At 39.9% G+C, this 16,428-nt stretch overlaps 1 protein-coding gene across 2 annotated transcripts in view; it reads right to left on the bottom strand.

The window, feature by feature from the left end:
- Nucleotides 1-9,584: 9,584 nt before the first annotated feature.
- Nucleotides 9,585-16,428, bottom strand: part of LOC126985129 (optineurin-like) — a 51,499-nt gene continuing 44,655 nt past the window's right edge. For both annotated transcript variants that reach the window (XM_050839666.1, XM_050839667.1), the window contains one exon: nt 9,585-12,194. The gene's annotated coding sequence lies outside the window, so the exon portion shown is untranslated. The remainder of the gene's footprint in view (nt 12,195-16,428) is intronic.

Below are 16,428 nucleotides of genomic sequence, written 5' to 3'. Positions count from 1 at the left end.
CTCCATGCCGAAGGAGTAGATACAGTTCTGTCTTCTATTGAAATTCAGCTTAGATAGTTCCCCAGTCATAATATAAGATGCCCTGATTATTATTTTTTAAATTCATTTATTTATTTTTTGCCATAATGTAATCACTGAATTATTAATATTATTAATATTGTCTCTGAATTTGCAGAGGAAATGATCTACCTCGCTGGACAGGCTGGCGTAAAGGTGCCTCCAGACTTCTAGTGCTCTTCCTCTTACCAACCTTTCCTTTTATGATGAAAGTTCTGTATATTTAAATATATATAGGATTCGAGTTTGGCAGTCAGAATGTATAAAGCTTATCTTTAATAAATAAAGTCACCCTTTGTAGGCTTTTATACTTTATTTCTATCCAATATTTCATAACCATAGAATATAGGGTAAAGATTATGTAGTCTAAGATTTCCTAAATGAAGCCTTTGGGACTTTACATTCTGTGTCAAGACCAAGGTACAATAGGTGCACCTAACATCACCATAGTCCAGTGGTTCTCAACTGGTGGTCCATGGTGACTTTTTGTGTGGTCCACAGGATGTCCCCTGTATTTGGTAATAAACTGGGAAATGAATGTACATAATTTTGAATTTTATTGAATATTCGTACGAAGAATTAAATCAAAATAAATAATTGACCATTCATTTTATTATATTATTAATATTGAAGAAATATATTTCCAGAAGTTGTAGTTGCTAAGTAGCACTTCAAGTCACTATTAGTTTATAAATTTAATTATTATAAAACGAATATCCATTATTTACTGTATGAATAGAGGTGACGAGCCATCTTGTTGATTCATTTTAGCTACCGCGCGACTACATATTACGCTGTAGAAAGTGCTGTAGCTAATAACTACCAAACTGCTGAGCTGATTAGCTGTATCATTCGTCCTGTGTCCTAACATTGAAAAGCTTGTCAGTGAGAAGAGAATCCAAAAGTCTTGTTGCAAGGAAAAAAATAATTAATCAAATTTGGAAGGATAGCATTGGTTAGTTGTATACTCCTGCATAATTTCAAAATTCTGTTTGCGATAAATTTCACAGCAAAATGTTTGATACATGTCCATGTATTATGTACGTAAAAATCATATTTCAGATTAAAATTTTAGCTGGCTATTATTTTATATCATATCTTGAAATTCTGCTTTGAATAAATATGTTTCAAACTAAAAAATGGTCCACAACATTTTTTCTAATGGATTGGTGGTCTGTGGCCTGAAACCAGTTGAGAACCACTGCCGTAGCCGATCCAGGATTCAGTATGTTTCCTAACTTAAGGCGGTAATGTTATACAGTGGTACCTCATGATTTGAACTTAATTGGTTCATTTGGGCTGTTCGAATTGAGAATGTTTGAATTAGGAAGCAATTTATCCCATTGAAATTAATGTAGAAAAAATAATCCGTTCCAGGCAAGGCTGGCGGTACGGTACGGTACAGAATTATGGTACGATATTTTTCCTTATGTACGGTTCAGTATAATACAAGTACGGAAAATTTTGCAAAATTCCAATCCGTACCGTACCACAGGCTTAAAACAAATGATCATCCTAAGATTTTTTTTTTTTTTTACTTGCCCATTAGCGCCTAGTAAGCTATATTTAGGCGGCCTGATACGTGTATACTCACTTTGTAAATGTGCCTTTTCAAATTTATTGATGTACCCTAATTATTTTTTCACAAATATTTTTTTATGTATATATATATTTTCCTGATGGTATGATAATGGTACGGTATTTTTACCGTACTGTACGGTACGGAAAAATAGCTGAGGGTACGGTACAAAATTACGGTACGGCATTTTTTTCAGGTGGAGTACGGTTAAAGATTCCGTACTGTCCCGTACTGCCGGTCTTGGTTCCAGGCCCCAAAATCCTCATATTTTTTAACATTTTTATGGGTTTATGTTGTGCCCTGTGACCAGATCACTCAAATATTGTCAACCAGATGATTTGGGGTGGAATACACCGAAGAGAAGAGGAATTGGATCACGAAGGAAGGAAAAGCGGACGGATATGGAGAGTGCTGATGATGACAGTGATGATGAAAGGTATGCTGGTAGTTTCTCTGGTTTTGTATTATTGCCCTCTTCATTTACATACTATAACACTTAATTAGGCTTCCTACCACCACTTTCACTGTCACTTTTCTCTTTCTTGGGAGCCATAATGAGGGTTAATTTCAAGAAAATATGCAAAAAATATCAAGAACAACAAAGTGGCGATCATAGCAGGGGAGCGCAAGCGTTGCCAGGTCCACGTTTTTCCCGTGCAATTGAGCTATTTTTCAAGGTAGTGTGCGGGAAAAAATGGCAGTTGTGGGTTGGCGTTTTTTTAGGCTAAGAGTCCATGGTATCACATTCACCGACGTGGCTACGCTGGTGGCTTTGTCTGCAGCCGTTTGTTTGTGTTCGAATTGCGACACACATTCGAATTGGAGGACAAAATTTGTTTGATGAATGTGTTCAAATTGTGAATTGTTCGAATTGAAAGGTGTTCGAATCATGAGGTACCACTGTAATTGTATTTTGTAGAGAATCCTTATCACCAAAAACTAACTAAAATTATGAGTGTTCTTTTTCTTGAGCAGAACATTGAATAAACAACATACCAATAATATGCAAATACGTGCATATTTTATACGACAACCGTTGGCTGAGGCAGCAGCGCACACCGTTTTGCGGGTATCAGCTACCTTAAATAAGCATATTTTTACTGCGCAAAGCAGGTGATGTCACTTATTGTGACTTCGTGAGCTTTCATATTTATCTATTTGTGTATATTTCATGGAAGCATAACTTACATTACTACTTTCAATTTTACTAGTGACACGAATTTCACTCAATTAAGTGAATCAGACACCATAGAAATCTTACCAGTGTGTGTATGAATGAATAGAAAAATAAGCACATACTTTAATTTAACTTCAGGATGTCTTGTGGATCATTTATAAATAACAAAAAATCTGGATAGGCTACTTGAGGCACAAAAACAGTCCCTCTGCCAAGTTTGTACCTGACATTTGGTGATGTTAGGTGCGCCTATTGTTTGAAGGCTTTCTGGATGAAGCAATTTGATATATTTGTGTGTGTGTGTGTTGTTTAAACACATTCATTAGTTTTAGATTTAAATTGGTGAATTGATACCTTTGAAAATTTGTCTGTGCAAAATCATGCGGTCAGTGGAAGGTGCAGTTATTCCAAGAGACTGAATTGAGGCTTAACCTGCATTTTTTTACAGTAAACAGCTCAAGGTCAGTAAACAAAGAAAAAAATAAAGTCCCCTAAACACTTCCTACAAAAGCAAACAAAAGTAGTGGCCAGAAGTGAGGTCATGTTTGGATGGAGAGGCGTTGGTTCATGCATGGCCTATAAATGCAAACATGCCAGCTAGAAGTCAACCCTGATCATTTAGTTGTTCCGTAAGAGACAATGACAATGCAAGAGGCCAAGGGAATGCCCACAAGACTTGGCTTGGGCAAGTTTGTGGTTGCTGCCTTGAGGTACATAGACTGGGAAGGGGGCTTGCTTAGAGACTTGCCTTGAGGGACCCCTGGAGTTTTTGTTGGGTGGCCAATGGATATGGCCTCGCCCAATGTATCCTTCTATTGGCTGATAAAGTGCATGAAGAGAAATGCTGGGTATATAGGAACTGAGCAACATTGATTAAGGACCAGACAAATTGGAAGATGTTGTGGTGATAATAATAATAAATGAACTTGGGAAGGTCATTTTTATACGTAGAGTTGATAACAGATGGACAGTCAAAGTATAGAAGGGCAACCCTGAAATTGTAGAAGTTACTGGAGATATGACCAGATGGAAAGATGAAATTATAACATTTGCAGGAGCAGAATGGAGTATACTACTAAGTGTTTCAGGGGCAATGTCACACAGTTTTTTTATAATAAGATTTTAACAGTGTTGGACAAGGAAGATTGGGAGGATATTTGAGACCCAAACCTAATTGGTAAAAATAGGCTTAGGTGCCAAATGTGGATGATCACAGCACTTGTAAGAGTAACGAAGCTATAGTCTGTTCGGAGCATGAAGTCGGTTCAAGGTGTGGCAGATTCCAGAATTCCCATGAGTGCAGCGCTGCCAGTTCGACCGCCAATTATCAGATTACCACTCTCCCGGCCTACCCACCCACAACCCACCTGTTTATCTCTCTCTCTCTCCCTCTCGACCCGGGGGAGGGACCTAGGGGGACACACTGACCACCACCACTACCAACACCACAACGTGGCAACATGTGAGAAAATCGCTGCCACTTGTCATAGAATTTATACAAATCCTTGTTATAATCCTAAACATCGACACTCATTGTACTATGTAGCTTCCTTTACTATATACAGAATATATAAAATATCGCTTTCAAATAGCACATGGATGGGAAATAAGAGAGACGCATGTACGAAGGCTGATTTGGCAGCATGGGTAGAGGTAAACGACGATACCAGCTCCACCCTGAACCGACTTCTTGCTCTGAACAGACTATAGGTGTCATCATCATGTATGCACCACCTCTCATTCATGTTGTGACATCGATGTGACATTTTAATTTAAGGGCCCCTGCAGTACTAAAAGTCCATTAGCCAGTAACCCACAGCTGACTCTTGACATTATAAGACATTGATTTTCTGGGACATTTTTTTGAAAAAAAAGTCTTATAAACTGTCAAATACGGTAAGTTTTGTTGTTCAGTCACTTTTAGTAAGTCTACCAAGGTCAATCTTGGGTAATATGATTTGAATGTCTGAGTAATTCCTTGGTCAAATGATTGGATCAGTGAGGTCATGTTTGGTGGCAGAAACGCAAGCTTAATGTTTTCGCTGACATCTGCCAGGACTGGAGGGTGGCTGGGTGCATTGCCTAGCACCAGTAACATTTTAAAAGGGAGAGATTCTTGCAGTAAACCTCCAGCTCTCGGTGGAGCTTGTTTTTTAAATAATCACTGAACACCACACCAGTCATCCAGGCCCTCTTGTTGGAATACCAGTAGCATGGGAGGAAAGATTTCTTGTTGCACTGACAAAGAAAAAAGTATATATGTATATGAGAGGACAAGGGGAAGGGAGGGGGAACAAGTGAGTGAGTGAGAGGGGGTTGATGTAGCACCACAGCTAGAGAGAGGATGACGTGGCAACACAAATTTACATAGATTTTCATGGAAATTTAGACCCCACAGCCCAGACTAGGTGGTCTGTCCTTAAACCTAAGTGAATTTTATGTTAATCAGATGGCACCAGAATTTTACATTTCAAATTCAGTAAATATTATGCTGAAGGAAGTGACAGTCAATCGTGTTGCACTGGACCACTGAAGGTGAGAGCTTATTCCATTCTTGCACTACAACATTGGTGAAGAAAAATTTGTTGCAGTCTGAATTTACTTATTTACATTTAAGTTTATCCAGAAACATTTTTTTTTTTTTACAACAAAGTGGACAGCTCAAGGGCACAAAAAAGTAAACAATAATAAAAAAAAAAAGCGCTACTCGCTGCTCACAAAAAGAATCTAAAGAGGTGGCCGAAAGAGAGGTCAATTTCGGGAGGAGAGGTGTCCAGATACCCTTCTCTTGAAAAAGTTCAAGTCGTAGGCAGGAGGAAATACAGAAGAAGGAAGATTGTTCCAGAGTTTACCAGCATGAGGGATGAAAGAGTGAAGATGCTGGTTAACTCTTGCATAAAGGGTTTGGACAGTATAGGGAAGAGCATGAGTAGAAAGTCGCGTGCAGCGGGGCCGCGGGAGGGGGGGAGGCATGCAGTTAGCAAGTTCAGAAGAGCAGTCAGCATGAAAATATCGATAGAAGATAGAGAGGCAACATGGCGGCGGAAATTAAGAGGTAGAAGACTATCAGTAAGAGGAGAGCTGATGAGACGAAGAGCCTTAGACTCCACTCTGTCCAAGAGAGCTGTAAGAACATAAGAACGTAAGGAGTCTGCAAGAGACCGGTTGGCCTATACAAGGCAGCTCCTGTACACTCAACCCCACCTTACCTCACCATCCATGGCTTTATCTAACCTCTTCTTGAATGTATCTATGGTATTGGCACCCACAACATGGCCCCCAAGCCTGTTCCATTCATCCACCACTCTATTGGTGAACCAATTCTTGCCTATGTCTTTGTTAAATCTGAATTTGTCTAACTTAAAACCATTGCTATGCGTCCTACCCGGCTCTTTTATTATCAAAATCTTACTGACATCCCCTTTATTAAATCCCTTCATCCATTTATGGACTTCGATCAAGTCTCCTCGCAACTTTCGCCTTTCTAGCGAGTGTAGATTTAACTGCTTCAGCCTGCCTTGATAAGGCAAGTTTCTCACCCCCTGAATCATCTTTGTCGTCCTCCTCTGTACAGATTCTAACATCTTGATATCCATTCTATAGTAGGGGGACCAGAACTGAACTGCATAATCGAGATGAGGTCTAACTAGTGCTAAGTAAAGTTTGAGGATGACTTCAACGCTCCTATTGCTTACGCTCCTTGAGATGAAACCAAGTACTCTGTTTGCCCGATTTTTAGCCTGAATGCATTGAGCCCTAGGACGGAGGTCAGCGCTCACTAGGACTCCTAAGTCTCTCTCACGCCCAGACCTACTTAGAGGAGTGCCATTTAAGGAGTAATTGTGTGAGGGGTTATTCCTACCTACACTCAGAATGCTACACTTCCTGACATTGAATTCCATCTGCCACTTCCCCACCCAATCATATAGTCTGTCAAGCTCATCCTGGAGAACGGTAGCGTCCCTGTCTGATTGGATTACTCTACCGATCTTGGTATCATCTGCGAACTTGCTGACATCACTATTAATTCCTGTGTCCAAGTCATTGATGTAAATAATAAAGAGCAGAGGACCCAGCACTGACCCTTGTGGGACTCCACTCGTAACACTGCCCCATTCAGATTTTTTACCATTGATTTGCACTCTCTGCTTCCTACCACTAAGCCACGCCCTAATCCAGTTCAAAACTTTCCCATCTATGCCGTGAGCCTGTAATTTTAGTAGTAGCCGGTGATGGGGAACTTTGTCGAACGCTTTACTGAAATCTAGATACAATATGTCGTAGTTTTCATCTCGGTCAACCGCCTCGATTACTTTAGTGTAGAAGGACAACAGGTTAGTAAGGCAAGACCTACCCTTTGTGAATCCATGCTGTGAATCATGAATTAAACTATGTTTTTCTAAATGTTCCTGAATGCTCCTGGCTATAATTGACTCCAACATCTTTCCTACAACTGATGTTAAGCTAATTGGGCGATAATTAGAGGTGGGTGACTTGTCTCCCTTTTTGAAAATCGGCGTCACATTAGCTACTTTCCATTGATTGGGCACATACCCAGAATTTACAGACATCTTAAAGATATCGGTAAGCGGGCCACTGAGGACCTCCTTGCACTCTTTCAGCACCCTTGGGAATGACCTGAAGAAGGAACTAGTTGCCAGAGGTGAAGTTAGAAAACTAAGGTAAGAAAATGAAAAACTGAAAAAGAAATGATAACATTGATGACAAGATAAAGGCAGTGGTCAAAGAAGAAATATCAAAAAGGGTAGGTGGAAGTAGTGATGATGAAATGGATGTGGAAAACTGAATTAAGAAAATAGTTGATATGAAGATAGATGTATGGAAAAAAGAAAAGGAAAAGGAAAGAGGTAGTTTTAAAGAAATTCTGAACAACAAGAAAGGGAAAGAAAAGTAAAGATGGAATGTGAGGTTGTTCAATTAATAGGAACGAAGGAAGACTTGGTTAGAGAAATGGCAGAAACGGGAAAAAAACTGATAATCATGGCACAAAGATGAAATCACAAAAGTGAAAGAAATACAGCTAGATGAAGAAGCCGGAAGGCTGACAGAGGAGGTGACGGGGGTTGGAGTTCAATGTTGTCACTGTGTTCACCACTAACTACTTTTGAAGCTTGAAAAAGTCACTTTTTCAGCTCTCCCAATTTCACTCACACTGAAAGCTTTTGGGAGCAAGAGGAGGCTTGGGAGGAGTCAAGGTTGTGGACACTCAGGCGCAAAATCAGACAAGGAAGATAAATAAAACTCCTGCCATTGTTAGTCACAGAAACACTGAGAATGTCACACAGGAGTTGTGTGACTCGAAGGAGTCACGCTGACCCATAAATACCCACACAAACTTCAAAATTATGACGGAAAAATGCAGACCAGAAAAAAAAAATCAATTTGTACCTTTGGCGTATACTGTGCAGGGGTAATTTTTTGGCTTTTTTTTTAATGAAAAAAGGCGGGCCTTCTATGCTCCAAAATGTGGCACAACATTCAATGTTCAAGACTTTTTTTATATATATATATATTTTTTTTTTTTAGGAAGTGCATCAGCAGTGCTAACAAATACAATATAATAATTTTTGTACTGGCTTTTTTAAGCTAAATTGAACTGACTACCTTCCCCTATTCACTCAGATAATTATGGCATTTCTTTGGTTTACCTTCATACCCTATCTTGTCATCAGATTATTTCAGTGACATGGAAATTTTCTGAGTACTGGTCGAGGATGGGATCCAGTTATTAATCTACCACCAATATTCTTTTGTACTGTTGCCAGCATACTTATTTTGCCTTCACTACTGTAAGGATATTCATATACAGTTGAAAATTAAGGTTTGTGAAAAAACAAAACATTGTCAAAATAAGACACAACATAATTTATTTATAATTTATGGTAATTAAAGCTGTTAGTGTTACTAGAACACTGAAATAACTGATGTTAGTTTATCTGAAGCGACCTACTAATAAACAGTACTCGCTTCAGCAAGTCTAGCAATAGCTGCCAACATTTTCCACAAAGCAGAGAGAAATCTAAAACTTAATCAACAAAGACCAACAGACAAATATAAACAAAATGAGTGACAGCATTATACTTGAAAAAAACATTCCTCCAAATTCAAACTTTGACTAGATAATTTGCATAAATATTCAGTATGCAAATAATCTATAATACTAAAAACTTTACAGAATGTGACCTAATAGAAGTACAAGCCTCTCCGACTGATATATGTAATTTTTAATGTGATTCATGTAATTAACCCCTAAGGATGAGTGATCCGGAGGCAGAAATATTGGTGGGTTCTGTAAAAGGATGAGTGTCCCTCCACCTCCATTTTCTTATATTTCCCTTGTTTCCTCGTGACCTCTGCTATTGTTCTACATCTGGTTTACACTAATGGACAACCTTTGGTCTAAATACATGCATACATAGGCCTAGAGGCTCAGTCACATGGCTATAGTACTTCTACGAGAATCTGGTGGGCGGGAGGTGGCGACTGGGGTGTCAGCCAAGGTCAGCACCGCCCCGCACCTTGCCACACACTCTCAACACCTCCCTCTTCCTCTCGTATGTCAGCTATTTACTACCTTTAAATTAATTCAATTAAATAATTGAATAATCCAATAAGGTCATATAGTATTCAGATTGTTCCGTTTTTAGGATAATAACAAATATTTTGTGTAAATACCAGGACACTTGACAACGTTGGAATACAACGTTGTTATTATCCTAAAAACGAAACAATCTTAACCCTATATGACCTTATTGGATTATCCAGTTATTTGACTGAATTCATTTAAAGGTAGTAAATAGCTGACATATGAGAGGAAGCAAGATGCATTGAGAGTGTGTGGCAGATGCGGGGCTTAGCTGACCCCACAGCCGCCACCTGGCGGGCGGGGGGCCCGCCAGATTCTCCTGGAACGACTGTAGTTGTGATTAGTTTTTCCTTTTTATGGCTTCAGCATACAAGGAAATTTGAACATAAGCCAACTCATATGCACACACGGGTCTTATTTGTTTATTTCTAATGATACTAGGTTTTGCATTATGACTTACATTTGTTATATTATAAGTATCACATACGCTTTTATGAAAATTGTACAGTCAAACCTCGGTTTACGAGTTTAATTCATTCCGGAATATTGCTTGCACACCAAAACACTCATAAACCAAAACGAATTTTCCCATTGAAATTAATGTAAATCCTGTTAATGCATTCCATTTCTCAAAAAAATATTTAAATAAAAATAATTTTACTTGCTATTTTTTACAGAATTAAAGTAATTTTTCTAACAAATAGCAATGATAAATAATATAAAACACAAATCAATGTGTTACGGTTGTTACGGAGACTCCTGCAACCGCTAGCTATGTTCGAGGGATAGGCTTCGCCCTGGGGTTTAGAAGCTGTAGTTTCCCTATTCTCAAGGCACCGAAACTACATTCGACCACCAACCTGAAGCTAACCCAACGAGTTGTCCAAGATGGAGGGTGAGCGGGAGTCAGTCACATCCAGGAGGGCATTCAAGATGCCAAAGCTCACCCCTGTTTCTCTTGCAAGCATACTATCCACATTTCCTGTTTTCTTCTTTGCAGCACCATCTCTTTCAACCATCTCTCTGGGGGACTTTGTTAAAACACAAAGAACTCGCACTGTAGTGCTGAAAACATAACACGACCGCACGGATGCTATTTCTACAAGTTTACAACGCGAACTGAGACCAGAGCTGTCATCTGGCAGTCAAGAATCGCCCTAGACCGAGCAAGAATTACCCCAAATCTTGCAAAATTCTTGTGTTTCTCATTCTGGTGTGTTAAATTTCAAAGAATTCCCCCCAATTCTTGGCAAGAATCGTGGGTCCTGTGCAAGCTGCGGCGGGGCAAGGTATGGCCACTCTCTTGCTGGCTGCACCTCCATAGGCCTATGCTGATGACCATTTCCTGAGGTTCCTATGTCTAAGTGGCAATAGATATAGAGTTCACAAGGTTATTGTTGTGTTACTGCTGCACCACAGAACATTTTAAAGCATCATTGCTGGATAAATAAGAACATCCCGGTATGAAAACATTGTCATCGTTAGAAACAAGAAAGTGAAACGATGCCATTTGTTAATATGTTGTAGAGAAAAAGGATGTCTTAAGAAACTCTGTCGCATGCAATGACACTAAGTAGCTACTGAAATACTCCTAATGAAATGGAGATCCCGTAACTGTGACTAAATTAACACGTGTTGTCCTTGATGAGTGACAAAATGAGAAATAGTGTTGGTTCATCCAGTCATATGGACAAGATAGATCTTGTGGATCACAGGAGGGAGGTGAAAAACAGTCTCCAGAATGGGTGGGGCGTTCAAGAAGGCCATATATCGCCAGATGATGCCATAGGGTTGCAAATTTGCCACCTTCTCCTTAAAATATGGAATGCCATTTGTTCCTTATTTGGCTGTCTGAATAATTAAGCAGATAAAATTCAGTATTTTAAAAATGTGCAGAGCGCATTTTTCGGTGAACCACAAAACCAGTCCATAAAATTATATTTGTCAAGGGTTGTCCTGAAATACGGGTCGTAATGTCTCTCCCCCTTCCTCTTACTTTCGCCAGCAGCGGGCAGCGGCTGTCAGTCATGGCATGCCAGAGAAATTTCAGGGTTGCCACACGTTCCTTGAAATATAGATTCATTCTGTATTGGAGGATGGGATGTTGCGTTCCTTATTTGTTATAGATCAAGATGGCAGCCATAACTGAGACTATTCCCATTGTTTTCTGCTTCGAACACTCTCGTCTTGCAGGGAACAAAGAAAACCCACGTTCACGTCTTCGACTTGTACAAAGAGACTCGCCAGTCCTCTTTGAAAGACACTTGGTTGGCTAGGCTGACATAAGCTGATAGTCGGTCTATCGGTATCCTCTGCTCCCCATCATGAGCTGTCACCCGGCAAGGGTTTGTGGTCCCTCCTCAAAGAGACGTATGCGCTTGACAATGACAGCCTCCATATAGCCTGTGTCCCCTCCTGAGAGGTAGTGTTAAAAAAAAAAAAAAAAAAAAAAAAACAGGATGCTCGTATACCAAGTCACCGCTCATAAACTAAGGCATTTTTTGCTGGATTGTTTTGCTCGTAAATCAAAACACTTGTAAACTAAGGCACTCGTAAATCGAGATTTGACTGTACTTGAAAAATGGCTGTTTTTTAAGTTCTTGGAGTCACCCTTTAAATTTTTTTGTCTCTTAGGGGTTAAATCTTGATCAGTGACTGAGTGGTCAGTGTGTGGTCTTGGTGCTCTGGAGACCTGCACCTGCATGCAAGTTCCGCCCGCTGCTACAAGTTGACACAGGCCCCTTGAAGAAAGCCTACTGCTGCTAGGGGCAGAGCTGTAAAATAGAAAATTAAATAAATAAATAAAATAACAATAATAACGATAATAATAATAATGAGTAAAAGTAGAGATGCACAATGAATATTTTGTAAAGTAACCTCACCGAATAATTGTAAAGGTTTGTTGATAGTCTTAAGATCCTGAAAAGTTAGTCTCATTTTTTATTCACCTCTAACAATATACACTGCCATGCAGTGCTACATATTTCTTTATTTCCGTTTTGAACGGAGAAAATTAACTCATTTTACCTAAATATAATCACATATTCATTGTTCTGCAAATGATCTCAAGAATCAAATCACTAAATAAAATACACCTAACTTGGTACATGGCCAAACTGGCCAGGTGGCAAGATTTTGAACATTCTTGTTTCTCACAGATATTAACAATCGAGGTTTTCTTCGTGAAATGTATTTCTTGTATGGCTTGTACAATGTTTTCTTTATTTTTTGTACTCGTATGCTACTCTTGCCAATCTACAAAGTATGCCCATAGAATACCATTCAAATGCATATACTGTCGCAGATGTCGACGCGTCATGTCATCCTCATTGCCCACACGCTTCATAGTCAGCCATTGGTCATGCTGTCCTCTTTTTGCTTGCTTCTTAGCTTATGACTTTGTATTATTTAGCCACCAGTACGTCTATTGTGTACGATCTGTCTGTTTCGCCATGTCTGACCAAACTGACGTGAGTCATTGACGACGGCATGGAGTGTATGATGGTATATGATGACTGGATGTGATGATGATGACTGATGATACAGTGATGATCATGAGTGATGATAGTGATGTGGATGATGATGAGGAGATGATGACTGGGTGAGTTGTATGGTCTGATGATCATGAGCCATCGCCCTGTGACGCTGGACCATGGCCATTGCGCCAGCAGACTGATACTGTCCACCAACCCGCAAATTGATTTTACCCTGATTTTGATGCTGTCGTTCTCATTTGAACATGAAGATGCAATTGCAATTATTTGTGATTGATAATATGCTATGAATGACAGGATGAATGAGATGAGTTAGTTGCGTGAGATGGGAAAAATGGGTGTGGCATGTGTTGGTGTGCGTTGAGACCCATGAGGTTTGTCTTATATGTGTTGTATGTCCCAGGGCATACATAAACTATGCATAATATATTTATCTGGCCCCAAGTGTTTCTGGCCCCAAGTGTTTGTGTCTCATAGTTGTGTCTCGTTTCACGTCTTTTCTTGGCATGCCAGTTTTGGCCGTGCTGAAGTTTGTACTGAATCTGATGCTGACCCCGAAGAACCGCATTGAGCCCTTTTCAGACCTTCTTACGTGCTGCTTGCTGATGAAAGTGATGCCTTGACAGGATGGGCAGGCTGATGTGTCCTCAGCTTGCAGGGAGGGCAGTTTGGCTGGGATGCCTGAGAAGCAGTTTGGGATAAAAAGGTCAGGTGGGTGTTTGCTCCTTTTCCTGAGGGATGCCAAGTGGGCAAGCTTGTGATGGAACTTGAGGTGTACTACTGGCATCACCCTGCGGCCATCATCACCCTGGACCTGGGCCTGCAGCTCAGCATGTCTGAGAGTGTAGGTGTGGTCCTGAAACAGCGGGGCTGTTTGAGGCAGCAGGGCCTGTTCACCACCATAACTGAGTAGCACCCACTCGTATGGTACACCAGTCTGCTCTGCACCACCATGACAGTTCCGGTCCAGCCTGGGCTGACAGGCCACACCAGCCCACAGGGGCGCACCAACCCACTAGTGCCACCCCACCCAGGACCGCCCCAAGGGAACACCCACCAAAGCCAACACAGACAAAAAAAAGGTCCATGTCAACCACACACTACACACAGCCAACCTGGTAGAAGACCACAACCTACACCATAGAGATATTCTACTATACGCAAAGCCCTGCACATCGAGAGGTACAATGCCTCATGGGCAGCTGAGACAAGAGAGCTCTGCCTCTCATATCATTGAATGGAAAAAGTCCTCCAAGTCCTTTCAACTTACAAATTTTTCATTTCATGAATTGCCCTTCAAATTCCCACCTGGCCTTCCCTAGCCTTCCACCTTCATCACAGTAGCCATACCATCTATAAACTGGTGGTGTGTGGTGACACAGCAATAAGGCCAACCAGATCTGGAAGAGTGGAAGCAACAAGCAAAGGGTCCCAAGAGCCAACCACAGACAAAAGAATTCAAGGAGGAGGACCTGAGGACACTGCCTCATCCCCTCACAGTCAAAAAGAAAAGCAAAAGCCCTGCCAAAGTGTGCTCAAAGGAGTTCGGAAGGAGAGCGCTGCCCCCCTACACTGCACCTGGGACCTCTGAGACCATGCCCTGCCACACTGCAAGCCACCCACACACACCACTGTAGAAGGGAGGAGGCGGGAACCCCAAGCCACACCAGATAGGACAGAGGTGCCCAGTGGCCCAGGGGCCGTGGCAGTGGGCCGGGTCCCCCCCACCCCCCACCAAGCCACCTCTACATCATCTCCGCCCACCCACCCACTCATCCCCAATATCATCAAATAATAATAATAATAATAATATAATAATAATAATAAATAATTAAATAAATATAAATAATATAATTATGTAATATAATATATATATATATATATATTATTTTGTATACAGTCACGATTTATTTGTAAATTAATTATTATTATTATTTATATATTATTACATATTATTATTATTTATTATTATTATTAATATTATATATATTATGTTATGCTTTATTATTATACAACAGATTTGTTGTTTTTATAATCAAATAACTTATTTACAATAAATAACCTAGTATAAATAACCTAGTAATGTGTCTACTATACTAATTGAATAATAATATAAGTATACAGTGGTGACAGTAGTGGTGGTGTAGGTAAGGGTGGTGGGGAGGTACAGTGGGGGGCGTGCAGGGCGGGTGAGGGTAGGCGTGAGGAGCCCAACACTTCACACATTCAAGTTTTTTTGCACCCATGTATTTTTTTTTATATGTATTTATATTTTTTTTTCAGCATATAGTAGAGATAATAATGAAGGAATATAAATATTTTTAATAAATTTTTATAAAATATTTTTACATAACGTAAACCTAAGGCAGCAGACCGCCAAACACATGAAAAAACAATCCCTGAAGCAAACAAAACCTGCTATCTATTGAACATAAATATAAAACACATATATAAAGAACATAGACCAGAAGACATGAAAACATAGGTTAATTGAGTGAAACAGTGGCGGTGTGGCGAGCACTTCAGCAGACAGAAGTGCTCAAAGAGGGTGTGGGGGGGCTTGTGCTGAAGGGGTTAAGGCTAAAGTAATTGCCCTTCTTACTGAAGCTTTATGAATTCTGGCTAGTTATAATATAACAGGCCCCTTCAAGAAAACCTACAGCTGCTATCAGCAGAGCTGTAAAGTATATATATATATATATATATATATATATATATATATATATATATATATATATATATATATATATATATATATATATATATATATATATATATATATATATAACCTACAATAAAAATAATAAAAGTGAGTAAAATTAGAGATGCAAAATCACCATTTTGTAACCTTTGCTTTCATGGCTGACCACGATATAGAGAAGAACTACCATATTATTTTGAGGAAGATGAATCCAGAGGACATTTTTTTCCTATATGATGTCCATGGAAACTGCTCAACACTGGCAGATTTGCAATGGGATAGTTAATTTCTCCAGCTGTCAGTGGTGCTCCATACTTCTATGCTTACATAAAGCTGTCCCTAAATATTTAAACTCAGTCACCTCCTCTATTCTCTCCTCCCATAACCTTATCCTACACTTTGTTGTACCCTCTGCTCTAACTCTGTACGGCTTTGCAAAATCAATGACCTGTTCTCTTGCCCTCTCAAATACCATAACCTTACTCTTTCCAGCATTTACTCTCAGCTTTCTCCTCTTACACACCCTGTCAAACTCATCCACTATCCTCTGTACCATCCCCTCATTCTCTGCCAACAACAATGTATCATCTGCTAACATCCCTGTCACCAATGACTCTTTTTGTACCTCTCACTTTCAGCCTTGGACCAAGCTCCCCCATTCTGGCTTTCACTTCTCTCGTACAATTGTTCATGAACACATTAAAAAGCCATGGTGACATCACACACCTGTCTCACACCCACACCAACACCGAAACTCTCACACAACTCACCATTCACTCATACAGAGGCACTCGTATCCTTATAGAAGGAACG

This window comes from Eriocheir sinensis, chromosome 58 (genome assembly GCF_024679095.1).
Source record: "Eriocheir sinensis breed Jianghai 21 chromosome 58, ASM2467909v1, whole genome shotgun sequence".
NCBI classification, from domain to species: domain Eukaryota; kingdom Metazoa; phylum Arthropoda; class Malacostraca; order Decapoda; family Varunidae; genus Eriocheir; species Eriocheir sinensis.
The sequence above is the reverse complement of the archived record's forward strand: the minus strand, read 5'-3'. Positions and strand labels throughout refer to the sequence as shown.